The sequence below is a fragment of the Artibeus jamaicensis genome, unplaced genomic scaffold (genome assembly GCF_021234435.1).
Source record: "Artibeus jamaicensis isolate MK-2021 breed Jamaican fruit bat unplaced genomic scaffold, CSHL_Jam_final contig_410, whole genome shotgun sequence".
Taxonomy (NCBI): domain Eukaryota; kingdom Metazoa; phylum Chordata; class Mammalia; order Chiroptera; family Phyllostomidae; genus Artibeus; species Artibeus jamaicensis.
Genome location: NW_026521820.1, coordinates 1,149,567 through 1,164,553, shown reverse-complemented (window position 1 = coordinate 1,164,553; position 14,987 = coordinate 1,149,567).

The window sequence follows — 14,987 nt, the reverse complement described above, 5'->3', positions numbered from 1 at the left end:
TGGTATATTCATACAGTGAGTGCCACATAGTCATTAAAAATTATGTATTTCAATATTTGGTATTATGGAAAAAATATTTTCATTTTATATCAAGAAAAATTCAGGGTACAAAACAATATAATTTGATCTCAAGCTAATTCATGTATATGAAGTTATATTTAAATATATATCATTTACATATATGTGTAATTTTATGTCTATATGTATAAATAGAAAAACCTGAAAGTATATAAACCAAGATTTAGCAGTGGCTATCTCTGGAAGTAAAGATGATTTTGTCAGCAGTAGTCAGCCAGTAGAAACTGTCATTATAAGATGTCTCTCCTTAGGGTCAGCAGTCAGGGCAATAAATAACATGTCAGCAATATCAGGAGGAAAAAACAGGACGAATAGAAATGTTTGGTTACTGATCTGAGGCATTACTATAGGAAACTAAAGAAACACTGGGGCCTATTTTGCAGTGGACTAATTTCCAACCAATAAGCCCCAGAGGGCATTGGATCATAATAATCTAGGTATAAAAAGTAATCTAAGTCCCTTTTTGTATCCGCGGACGCTAGTGAGGTTAAGAATATGTGGGTTACAGTGGGATGTAATCTATCTGGACACTGACTTGCCTTAATTAGTTGGTCTATTTCCCTATACCCTGCTTATCTCCTCATGACAACTGAACTTCATTTCCTCCTTTTACTATATTTGTACTATTGAACACCATTCTCCTTGAACAAGAAGAAGCAAAATAGAAGTTAGTGTTCCCCTCAATCATATACAGACATTACCCAGTATCCTCAGGACAGTAGTCCTCTCCCTTTGTTTTAGCAGAGCAGAGATTATTATAGACAGGGCCTGAGCCCCAAATGTTCATTACATTCATACACTAACACAGTTTTTGAAAGCCATCTGACTACATGTCAGACATTTGGTTCAATGTTAGGCATATAAATACTAGATTCTCAGATCCTATCCTCCCAGAATCCTAACTTAAGAATCTTACAATAATAGAATTGATTAAATTTAGAATCACAAAAGCTATATTTCTACTAAGGAAAGAAGGGGGTTATCCTTTCATTCTCTTCCCCTTGTCACTTTTCCTCTGCCTTCAATTTACAATTACAAAGATCATATACTACTGTAATTTAAGAAGGAGAGATTTTGAGGGTCTCCATAGAGATTATGCATTTCCTGGTCTCCATGGAGACACTAACCCATGGAATTTTCATCCCCAGGCCCTTGTTGTCTATTGACCTAAAATCGTGAATTGGGCTCTGACACATATTTGGACCACGAAGGACATTTCTATAACCCTGTATAAAGCCCCTCCATATATAGAACCCTGTGTATTGACTCCCCCTAGGCCAGCCCATAGCCTCAGCAGAACTGAGAATGCAGCCCAAAACAAGAATTCAACAATCACTCTCTTCACTTCTGAGTTGAAAAGATAAACATCCCCAAATGCCAAGTTATAAAGACCCCTAGACAAGTAGCACATTAGCAATTTAAATTTACAGATTAATGAAAGAGATTTACATGGTGAACTTTAAAGAGGGAAATATGAGTAGCTTGGATAAGTAGCAGAAGGCTTGACAAATTTCTACATGTGTTCAGCAGGTAAAGATGCAAAAGAGGAAGACAGATAATAAGATCAATATAAAGAAGCATGCCTAGTCATAGTTGGATCATATGACAGCAAGAAAATGTATGCTAAAGCCTTCAGAAAAGATCCAGCTACACTGTGGAATGGTGAAAATACAATTTCATTCTGTGGGTGTAATGCTCAGAGCACAAGCTCACAGCAACATCACTCTAAGTCGGTTTTAGTTGCATCCACATCGCTTTGTAATGGCTCAGGCTGTCATTACAAAGTACCATGGGTGGGGTGGCCTAAATATCAGAAATTTATTTACTCACAGTTTTTGAGGCCAGAAGTCCAAGATCAAGTTATCAGTAGGGTTTGTTTCTTGTAAGGCCTCTTTCCTTGGCTTGTAGATGGCCATTTTCTTCCTGTGTCCTCACAGTCTTCCGTGTGTATATGTGTGTGTATGTGTCCTGATCCTGTATTTTAATGACACTCACCATATTTGATGAAGGCTTACCCTAATGCCTTTTATTTTAACTTAATTACCTCTCTAAAGACCCTGTCCTCAAATACAATCACATCCTGAGATACCGGGGCTTGAGACTTCAACATATGAACTGGGGAAAGCTGATATTCATGATTCAACCCATAATGCACTCATTTTAATGTACTATATATGTGTTTCTGATCAGCCCTCTGTGACTTGTTCCTCCAGGCTGAGCTCCATGAGCAAGAGCTTCTTTTGTCCTCTCCCAAGGCCCATGGACCTTGCTACATACTTCACATTTCTGCTAAAAGGCATTGCTTCATATTTTGTTGGGTGTAGTCTCTAAACTTATCTCCCATAGAAACCAGAGCACTAATCTCCAATCACTGGACAACTGAGTGCAGAAGCAGAGCTTGGTAAAGCCCAGCTTGTTTGCTTGGTAAAATATTTTTAATGATGAGAAATCATTTGGAATACATGGAAAACCCTGCCAGAAAAGAGTTCAGAATATTTAGCTGGGAGTACATAAAAAATAATAAATACTCATTTCATCCAAAAGTTTACACTTTAATAAGGACTGTCTTTCTCTCTAGTGCCTCCTTCATCCATGAGTGTCATTGTATTTGGAAGTGAAATTCACCAGGAGGACTGGGGTCTGAGATTCCAACTGGGGGAGGGCAGTGGAGGCAGCTTTTAGGTACACATTCCCAGTATGGAAGTTCCAGAAGCTCACACTAGAGAAGTTTAGGCTGTATAGAAGAGGGCTCTAGAACAGGCTCACTAGAAAAATTATCAGGCACAATTTTGTTCAGCAAAGAGCCCATTAACAGCATTCGTTCCCCTCTAAACAGTGGCTCCTTAACCCTACCAATCAGCTTATAAAGCCTTCAGTATACGAAGACTCATAAAGCTATGTGTGGATTTCCCTCTGTCCAGGGGCAAGTTTGCCTTCTGAAGATATATCCAGAAAGAGCATAAATGAAGGCATCCCCAAAAGGGTGATGTCATCCATTCTGCAGTTTACAAAAATTGCAGCACCAGCTCTTGAAAGCCCTTGGCCCTACTTTCTGACAAGGAAGACAATTATGGAAAATTATTTTAATTTCATTTCAAGGAGATCTAGGAAGTTATGTGCATAAAGATGATTATATAACCACACAAAAGTAAAATGTGCCTTTGAGTTACAGGCATTGGTTCCTGAATGCACATAACCAAGTATTATTGGAACCTCACGAAAATACTGATGAAAACAGTACCATTTGATCAAGGCTTCACCTACAAAAGGTAAGCATGTAGTCTCATACATTGATTTTCCAGCCCATTTATTTGGTTTCCTAAAAAGCTGTATTAGTGATACTATCAGTCAGACCTCTTTGAGTAAAAGTGACAGAAACCTAGCTCAAACCTGCATAAGCACAAAGGGGAAATTTTAATTCAGTGAAAGAATCCAAGGTTGGTTGAATCAGGCTTGGATAAATCCAGGAGGGAGGGTTCAGTAATAAAATCAGAACTCATCTTTCTCTATGCCTCTCCTCTATGCTTTTCCTCTGCTAGTTCTGTGTGGCTTTATCCTCATATAGGTTTTCTGTGTGGTGTCAAGAGTCACTCTATTTGGTCCTTGTAATCCTAGCGAAAAGAGAGTGACTTCTCTTATTTAGTGTCCATGTGCCACATCTAGGGGAGAAACTCAAATTTGTTTATGTGAATTCTTCTGACCAGAGGACAAGAAGACACAGGGAGGAAACAGTCCAATTCACATACCATGCAATGTGGAAGAGGCAGTTTCTGAATGGAGATAAGACTCTGGCTTGATACATTCCACCCCTTGGCTGTCCAGCACATGCATACACTTGTATACGCACTTATTCTCTTTTTCCATATGTATAATTTCTTCTGTACCCTTCCCAACATAATACAGCCAACCTATGTGTTTCCATTCATGTACTTATTGCTTCCCAAAAGCAAGTGTAGCCCAAGTGCCCTTTAGTTAGATCATAGTAATTCAGGGGCTCTGGGTAATATGCATTGTTCTTTGTCAAGACTGGATATGGCATTTCACAGGCCAGCAATCTATATCTAAATGGTAAGTATTAACATCCTTAATGTGTTTTATATATCATGGAAAAGTTTTGATAACCATCTTAAAAACTCACATGAAAAGGGGGGAATGGGAAATTGTGGGGGTGACTTTTCCCTCAAGTCCCCCCATCTGCCATGGATGAAAGTAAAAACTACCAAGATATGATCTACTTGGGGAGGAGAGGTGGCCAGTCTCTCAGAGGAAAAAGGCCTCGAGCTTCTTCCTCCAGGGGCTTTTATTGGGTTGTAACACACAAGAATACAGGGCAGCAAGGATCAAACAGTAGATAACATTTCAAAGAAATCTGAGGGCTTAGTCTGAGTCAGAGTCTGTCAGGAAGGGAGTTTGCAGAAACTTTAGGGTTTCCTGCTTGAACCCTTAACATATGAATGAAAGCACTCAGCAGAACAGGTTTCACAGGTTTTTTAGGAATTCTTTGTGATGCCAGATTTTTCTGGGATCCACTCTGTCAAGGCAAGGTGCTGCACCCCTCCCCATCAGGTATTCAGGCTTAAGTGGATTAGAGCCAGGAAGCACTTCTCCCAGAGGACTGGGGACTAGGGCTATGTCACACAGCCCAGGGGCAGGGGTCCATTGCTCCCTCTTTATCGCAGCCCCCCGAGTCCTTCCATGATGGCCTCCCAAGTGATCGAGTCTGGCTTAGGTTGCTACTTGCTATGAGGAGACTTACCTATCATTGATTTCCAACCATGCTTTGGGGGCAGGGAGGAAACTGAGGCAGCATTTGCTACCAGAGACAAGCTTTGTCTCCTGTGGCTGGCATTCTGGAGGTCGCTCATTCATCCTTAGCCATGAGAGGTAGTTACAATTCCTGAAACCAGGCAGATTGGTCCACAACAGGAAATAATAATCTGTAATATATAGTTGACCCTTAAACAATGTAGGAGTTGAGGTGCCAACTCCCTGTGCAGTTGAAAATTCACACATAACTTTTGACTTAACTACCAATAGCCTACAATTGACCAGAAGCTTCACCAATAACATAAACAGTCAAGTAACACATATTTTGTATGTTATATATATTATATAATATTTTCTTAAAGTAAGCTAGAGAAAAGAAAATATTATTAATAAAATGATAGAAAATACATTTTACAGTATTTATTGAAAAAATCTGCATGTAAGTGCATCTGCCCAGTTCAAACTCAAGTTTTCCAAGGATCCGCTGTGCATCTTTCTGGAAATTAAGGCATTAGGAGTGCCTGGGTTAGCCTCTGGTGCTACACTTGGCTCTGTTCTTTGGAAGATTCTACCTTTTCCATAGTCCTCCATGGCCACATTCAAAGAGGAACCTGTGTGAGCTGGTACTTCTAGAGGCTGCACCACTTTACTAGCCCAGCTCTGTTGGTAAGGATTTAGGGTTCTGGTGATTGTCTTGGCACAGAGGTACCAAACTTTTTCTTTCACAACCTTCTTAGTATCTTAGTAATTTTTTTATAACACCTCTGAGCCAGAGAAATATCTGTCTAATTAACTGAAAAGCTAGGTACAAACAACTTGACTATTTCTGTCTTAATAGCTTAGTAGCCATTTGAAAAAATAATGCTGCAAATTAAAATAATATTTTAATTTCACTCTTAAATAATTAAAATTACCTGCTAAGGGACATGTGTTACTATAGGACACAGTACAACTTCTCAGACCTTAAAGTCAGATTGGACACCGCCACCTTGATTTTTGTGGTATTCATCATAGAAACTGCAATACATGTAAAAGCAACTACTTTGCAGACATATCACTTCATCAAAAAGAATGTTAAAACTGTAAACTACCTGTCAGTGTGGTATCTAACAGGTGTTTAGCACTTCTGTGTTTCCTAAAAAATTTAAAATATCCCATGGTACCTTTGCAAATTCTCCACAGTACTCAGTGCACCTTGGGGTAGAGTTTGGGTACCATGTATATGAGATTAAATAGTCAGTAAATTGCTCCTGTGACATAACTACTTTGAAAACTAAGTAGGAGACCAAAGTCATCAACCTATTAAGTCAGGGTCCTTGAACCTGAACCTTTTTATCTTGTTAAGTATTGAGATGTGGCATTCCAATATGGCAGATATCCATGCCAAGGACAGTGCCAAGGTACCCAGAGCTCCAGGCCAGTGACTTCTGCAGGGGAGCACACTCTTTTGTTTAGATGTATGTAGATGTGGATGTCATAACTTTCCATCCCTTATACCTATTGAGTCCAAAGTCTACAAATGATCCAGGTCCTGAAGCATGACTGATAACAAACAATTCAGTCAACTTTACCAAGAATCATTCAAGTCAGGGATCACCAGCTCACTAGATATAGGGACTCCTATTATAATCCATTTGGTCTTATCCATGCCAACTACACAATTTTTCTCTTGTACCTTCCATTCTTGGCTCCAGTTTTCCTACTTGTCTAAACTTGTTTGCTTTCGTATGACAGAAGTTCAATTAATATTAGCTTAAGGAGAAAGTAATTTATTGTCTTGTATAGCTGTGGACTATAGTATTTATAAGTAAGTCATAGTCAAGTTCAAAGAAAAAAATTGTAAGAGGTGCAACTACCTCTGACAACTCGATTTGCAGATTCAAAGAAAGTAACCAAGACTCTGTGTGTCTTGATATTTTGGCTCATTGGCCTCTTCCTGAGTTACCTGTCAGACAGGCTCTTGCCATAGGAGAAAAGGATGGTTATATCAGCCTTAGGTCTTCATCAGCCTCACAGACTGAGAGCCCAGATTTAAAAAGAGCATCTGTCCTAATAGCTCTACCATAAATTGTGGGGAGTATTCCAATTGGAGTAGTGGGAGAGGCAGAATCATCCCATCAGAATCCAGGAACAGAGGACAGTTTCTTAGAGGTTAGGGTTTGGGGTGCAGAGCAGACAAGAGCCTTATACCCACCGTAGTGGGAAAGTTGGACGTTTGTTTCCTATAGGTGATTAATCTGGCAATGGGAAAATCTTTCTTATCCAGGATCTTCTTATAGAGTTCTGAAGATTAGGGGTTGGCAAACTCTCTGTAAAGGGCTGAATAGTAGATATTTTAGGCTCACTGGATTGTGTGATTTCCAGTGTTGTCAGCAAAACAGCAACAGCCAATGCATGCAAATGAGCACAGGTGTTCCAAGGACAGTTTGTTTATGAACACAGCTGGCAGGCCAGATCTATACCCAGGGTGTTCTTTGTTGAATTCTTATCTACATGAATGACATTGGTAAGTTGGGTGAGGTGTCAGACTGTTGAATAGAGTTTACACAGGACAAATTTAGGGAAGTACATGAAGGAGGAAAAAAGAAACTATAAGCATACTATATGGATATGTAGAGTTGACAGAAAGAGATAAAGGAGTTATGATAACTGGGTGCTCAAATAAGTGTCCATACTACATAATTGCAGTTAAAGATAAAGGCAGGGTCCAAATTACAAATACAAGTGGTGAGAACATGAGGAGGGAAATTTCCATACTGAGGATTCAGGCCTCCCAAGAACATTACCTATGTACCTTCATAATGAAAAGGGAGTCATGGAAGAATATCTATGAGCAATCATGAGCTCCTTAAGATTGAAATTTAAGTTTAATTTTTTTCTTGTGATCCTAAAAGTGTTCCTGATGTATAGATATGCGAGAAACCTATAGTAATTGCTTATTTGTGTCAGACACAGGCAAGTTTGAAAATTAAAATTCTATTTACAAAGTGCTTAAAAACATAGGGCAGCTGACACTTGTACACTACTTGTGGAAATATAAATTGATGTGATTTTTCTAGAGACTCTTAATATAACAAAAACACTTATATTGTTTAATATTACATTTTTATTTCAAGATACTTAGGGAATAACTATGAATACTTAGGAGAGTATATATGAAGATAAGCATTATATTGCTATTTGTAACAGAGGAAAAGATAATAGAATTATTAAATTATAAAGCTTTGGCAAAAAAATATGATTCACTCATAGAAGGTATAAATTTTATGTAGCAACTTAAAATTATTCTGTAAATCAATATTGACAAACTTATTAAAGATACTCATAGTTCACATGAGGATGTGTAAGGAAACAAAGTTACAGGAATGTATGTATATTATAATATTTTTCTTTAGAGTATATGAAGAATTCTGCTTCTGGCAATGGCTGACTAAGTTATTTCAGAACACTTCTGCCACTGAGAATGACTAGAGGCTTCCTGTCCAGATGGCAATGTAGGTAGACATGGCTCACCTCTTTGCACAACCATATCAAAATTTCAACTAAAATATAGAACAACCATCACTAAAAAAACATTAGACGTCAAGTTGAATGAAAGTCTGACCACTATGGACTTAAAGAATCCGCAACTATTGAGAGTGGTAGGAGGGCACAAATGCAGAACAGGCTGGTCTCTCACTGATGGGGTGTATAAAAATTCAGGATGGATATCTCAGGAGTGAAGAGTCCCAGCCCCCCAGCCCAGGGTTCTAGTGCCAGGAAGATAAGTCCCCACAACTTCTGGCTGCAAAAACCAGCAGGCATTGAGTTGGTAAAAGAAACTGCTGGAGCCACAAGCACTTCCTCTTAAAGAACACACACATGGACTCACCTACTCGGACTCAGTCCCTCTGAGATACAGCACCAGGGTGGCAGCTTGAAGGGTACCAGGGGCATATTGGAAGAGGCTGAAGTGTCTGTCATCTGGGTAAGCAGAGGCCATTGTTCCTTTTCTGAGCTCTTCTTCCCCCTCCCCCCCCCCAAAAAAAAACCCTCATGGAACCAGCAGGCCGGTTCCATATTTGAGACTCAACCTGGCTAACAGTATTTGTCTCACCTCTGGGAGATCCCCAGAGACTCTGCCCCACCCAATTATGGGCTCACCCAAGCTGCTTTTCCATATGAATGGTTGGTCTTGATTCATGCTTCACAACTTCCTAAATCCTATCAAACTAGCAACAGTTGGCCTCAGTGAGCCAGGGGCCAGGCACTAGCGACAGCCAGATTAGACTCATAATTGGCTTTGTCTGGGAATCTCCAAGCCCACCATGAGTAGCAGCCTATCTCAGACTACTTTATAGTTAGGGAGAGTAGCCTGGGAAAAACACAGGTAGGGGCTGACCTTGGCCTGCCCCAACTAGGAAACCCCAGGGCCAGTGCACCCAGTGGATGTCTACAAACCACATCAGAGCACCACCTCCCTGTCCCTGCACAGCTAATCCTCCATGGAGTATGGAAGTTAGTGGTCAGTGGTCACACCCAGTCCACGCGGCTGACTGGCCTGGATAAATCCCTCCCATTGATCTGTCAACAGCAACCAGGGCTCAACTACAAGAGGAGGCTATACCCAGCCCACAAAAAGTACATGCCTCGAGTACCCAGCTTGGGTGATAGGAGAGGTTGTGCCACTGGACCCTACAGGACATCTATACTACATTAGGATACACTATCAAGACAGAGCCAAAGCAGCTGTACCTAATACATAGAAACAAACACAAGGAGTCTGCCAAGATGAGGAGACAAAGAAACATCGCCCAAATGAAGGAACAGATCCAAATCCAGAAAAAGAGCTAAACAAAATGGACATAAGCAATCTATCAGATGCAGAGTTCAAAACACTGGTTATGAGGATGCTCAAAAACTTAGTGAGGACCTCAGCAGCATAAAAAGATTCAGTCAGAAATGAAGGACTCACTAATTGAAATAAAGAACAATTTATAGGAAAACAACAGTAGAGTCCATGAAGCCAAGAATTAAATTAATGATCTGGAATGTGAGGAAGAAAAAAAACCACCCAATCAGAACAAGAGCAAAAAAGAATCCAAAGAAATGAAGGTAGTATAAGCAGCCTCTGGGAAAACTTCAAGAGGTCCAACATTTGCATCATACAAGTAGCAGAAGGAAAAAAGAAAGAGCAAGAAGTTGGAAACCTATTCAAAAAAGTAATGAGAGAAAACTTCCCTAATTTGGCAAAGAAAATACACATACAAGTCCAGGAAGCACAGAGAGACCCAATCAAGTTGGACCCAAAGAGGAACATACCAAGACACATCATAATTAAAATGCCAAAGGTGAAAGATAAAGAGAATCTTACAGGCAGCAAGAGAAAAACAGAGAGTTACCTACAAAAGAGTTCCAATAAGCCTGTCAGCTGATTTCTGAAAAAAAGCTTTGCAGGCAAGAAGGGACTGGAAAGAAGTATTCAAAGTCATGAAAAGCAAGGACCTACATCCAAGATTACTCTATCTAACAAAGCTATCATTTAGAATGGAAGGGCAGATAAAGTGCTTCCCAGACAAAGTAAGGCTAAAGGAGTTCATCATCACCAAACCATTATTATATGAAATGTTAAAAAGACTCATTTAAGAAAAAGAAGAAGGATACTGGAAGGAAGATGGCAATGGAGTAGGAGAGAGCAGATTCCACTTCCCCCTACACACAGGAGAAAAACCTGGCTATGGAGGAATGGAGCAAACAGCCAACAGTACCCCAACATATATGAAAATAAGAGGCCAAAAATTGTAGCGGACATTGAAAAACCAGATGGTAAGGAGAGTGATTCAGGACAATAAGGTCTCAGGGACCTGCTCAGGGACCAAGGCAGCTATAGCCCCAGGTGCCATCGCTGTGTCTACCACAGATTCCTAGGGAATAGCCATCCTGCCACAGAGTCATTGGGAGAGAGCCCAAGGACTGCTCCCTCACCCCTCACCAGCCAAACAAGGTTTAAGCAGTACCAGGAGAGACCTGGTTGCTTGAAGTCACAGAGAGGGGAATAAGGCCAAAGAGGCAAACACACGGGCCGTGATCACCCTCGGAGTCTATGGTTGCTGGCTTGGGAGAGTTGGGAGTCACACAGTGACACGCACTGACTCTGATAGCCACTGGTCTGGCTGGAGAATTGGGCTGTATGGAGAGGCAGGCTTGAGTAGGAGAAATTTCTCAAAAGGAAAAACTGTTTGGGGAATTCTCCCGCAACAGCCACTTGTCCCACTCCCCTCCCAACTGGGCAGCAATCCCGAGGGTGCACGAGTACCCCCACAGCACTGGGAAGGGACTGAGGCAGCTTGGCCGAGTGCACCTGCACCCCAGCCCACAGCTGTAACACTGAGAAAAGAGCCTCTGAGCAAGACCTGTATTCCACATCCAAGGCACCAGGGTGAGGTGCCAGACCACCTCTAGAGAGAGTGCGCAAGACTGCCTGAGTACACATCAGGAAGGGAGAAAAGCCATACCAATCGCCCCCCACAGCCTGCTGCAGCCAGAAAGACCAGAAAAACCAGTCTGGCCAGTTTGAAACCAACAAGAGGTGGTTTTGATTTTTTTCTAGTAACCTTTAAAAAAAAAATTTTATTATTGTTTTATCTTCCAATACCTTTTCCTCTCTTTTCTTCTTTCTTGTTTTATTCCTTCTTCCTTTCTTTACAATTGTGTCTTTTCTTCCTCCCTTCTCCTGCTTTTTTAAAAAAAATCCACTACTCGGGGCAGGGGCGCTGGGATGGGAGAAATAGACAAAAAAACTGTACTTGAAAAATAACTAAATAAAATTAAAATAAATAAATAAATAAATAAATAAATAAAAAGGAAAAAAAAATCCACTACTGAGACAAAAAAATCTGGAACTCTGAAAGGACAAGAGTTGGACACAAAGAGGGGCCATCCCAACAGTTGAGACAGTGAGACAAATTTCACTTTGGTACTGCAGAGAAACTGCAAGTTACTGCATATTTGTATTATTTTTTTCATTATTCTTACATCTTTTATTTTAATAGTATTTTTGTGTTCTTCTTTCTGCATACTCTTCTTTGCTTGGCTGATTGTATTGTATCATTTGACAGGTTTCCCTGTTCTCTCTTTAACAGTGTATTGCTAATTTACTTGTGTAAATTAGCATCACTTGTGTTCCTTCACATCACTTGTGTTCCTTTAGCACACTACTCAAAGTCCTATACCCACTATTCTTGTTATCCAGATCACATAGATTCTGTCATATGATTGTTGCCCTAATATTATGGTAAATAATAGCTATTCCATATAATTGTAAATACTTCACAACACCCCTCCCATATCTTAGCCCACTTCATAGTTTCTTGAACTCTATTACTATAGTGGTTGACTCTATTCTCTCACACACTACACCTATTTTCTATCCTTTACCTCACCTTACCTCAGAATCTGACTTCCCACAACTTCACTGCTTTCTAGATCCAACTCACAATCCTTCCCTCCCCAACAAGAGTCCTATCTCCTTTCCATCTTTTCTTAAAAGTTGCTAGTTGTGTTACAGGAAACAACTCAGCCACTTTCGGGTGTACGGAGTAGAACTTTACACATGCGGACCCAGAAGAGTCAGTCTGCAAATTCTGGGCCCTGAGCAGCGGGGGAGCACTTATTTTTATAGAGCAAGGGAGGGCCCATCCTTTGGACCATTACTTCTGGTGCGAAAGCAGAAGGCTGTTTACAGAAGCAGAAGGAGCCGAGCGTTATCTCTGGATGCAGACGATAAGCAGTCCAGAGAAGCCAAAAGAAAAACAAGCCATCAGGCTTCAAAAACAACTGGGCTGCAAAAACAAATCACTCTCTATTTGCTGTGTTGTGTCTTAAAATAGCTATCAATTTCCCCCAACAGTTGGGTGCAAGATCACGGTTATCACTATACATATTCAAAGGATCTCCTATCTCTTCTCTACTGGTGGCTACTGTAAATATGATAAATACTCTCCTGCTGTCATAAACCATTTTGCCTTCCCCTCCAACTGAACACAAAAGAGTAGGTGGAAGTGGTGAACACCAGGATACCCCCTGCAAGAGGAAACACAACAACAAAGAAACCAGCAACAGATAACGAACACATGAATGTGAAAGAGGGTGTGGAAACCACACAAACCTCAATCCAGGACCTATCTGGAAGCACAACTAAATAGTGGACAAACTACTGAGTACGAACAACTGAAAAAAAGCAAAAGAGAATCCTCAAAACCTTGTACACGTGAAAGAACTAGCTTCAACAAAACCTTCCCTCACCTGCACAACAAAATACAAGAGGTGTGGTGACAGAGTGACCTTAAGTTAACCAGCTGGTGGGAAGGACCCACCAAAGAAAGACCCCAAAACAATCAAAACCCAAAGACAAACACAGAGCCAGCCTAAACAACAGCCCAAGACCAGTGAACTTGGGAGATCAAGGAGACTACACCACTGAATCTCACAGGTATTCTACCACAGAAGTTCACACCATAAACCCAGGGAACAAAAACAGATCAATTTAAGAAGCTGAAGCTAACAAGAAGAATCTCACACAAACAATGGGAAGACAAAGAAACAATCCTCAAATGAAAGAAAAGGCAGAAGCCTCAGAAAGAATGCTAGATGAAATAGAGGCAAATAAACTATCAGATATTGAGTTCAAAGCACTGGTTATCAGGAAGTTCAATGAGCTAAAAAATGAGCTACCAGAAACTACATGGAAACTACAATGAACTCACTGCAAACTATATCAACATGAAAAAGGAAATAGAAACTATCAACAAGGGCCAAGAGGAAATGAAGGATACAGTTTCTGAACTGAATAACACAGTGGAAGGAATCAAAAGCAGGATCAATGAAGCAGAAGATCAGATCAGTGAGTTGGAGGACAAAGTAAAGAAAAAAAAACACCCAGAAAGAGCAAGAAAAGGAAAAGAGGCTCAAAAAGAATGAAGAGGGATTAAGAAAAATGCAACACAATATGAAACCTAATAATATCCATATAGTAGGGATACCAGAAGGAGAAGAAGAAGAACAAGGGATAGAAAACCTATTTGAAAGAGTAATGATGGAAAACTTTCCTAATTTGATGAGAGAAAAACTCACACTAATCCAGGAAACACACAGAGTCCCAATCAAGAGAAACTCAAAGAAGCCCACTTCAAGACACATCATCATTAAAATGGCAAAATTCCAAGACAAAGAGAGAATCTTAAAGCCAGCAAGGGAGAAAAAAGGAGTAACATACAAGGGAGCCCCAATAAGGTTAGCTACTGACTTCTCAATGGAAACACTCCAAGCAAGAAGAGAATGGCAAGAAATATTCCAAGTATTGAGAACCATAGGCCTACAACCAAGGCTACTTTACCCAGCAAGGCTCTCAATCAAGATAGAAGGCCAAATAAAGAGCTTCCAAGACTAAAGAAGTCTAAAAGAATATGCCTCCAACCAAACCAGCCCTACAAGAAATACTAAAAGGACTGCTTTAAGGAAAGGAAGGAAAACAGAGAGACAGAGAGGAACACAGGTATAAAAATGGAAATGAATAAGTACCTATCACTAATAACCTTAAACGTAAATGGATTAAATGCTCCAATCAAAAGACACAGAATAGCTGAATGGATAAGAAAGTATGACCCACACATATGCTGCCTACAAGAGACCCACCTCAGGACAAAAGACCATCACAGACTAAAAGTGAAAGGCTGGAAACAAATTTACATGCAAACAGACAGGAATAAACAATAAGAGCCAGAGTAGCAATACTCATATCAGACAAAATAGACAAAAAAAGAAAAAGGCCATAAAGAGAGACTCAGAAGGTCACTTCATAATACTCAAAGGAAGAATCCACCAAAAGACAAAAACATTGTAAATATATATGCACCCAACATAGGACCACCCAACTATGTAAAGAAAATCTTGGAGGACTTCAAGAAAGATACTGACAGCAACACAATTATAGTAGGGGATTTTAACACCCCACTGTCAAAAATAGACAGATCTTCCAAACAAAATATCAACAAAGATATTCTGGCATTGAACAATGCCCTAGATGAAATGGACTTAATTGATATATAGAAAGAACCTTTCATCCCAAAGAAGCTAAATACACATTCTTTTCAAATGCACATGAA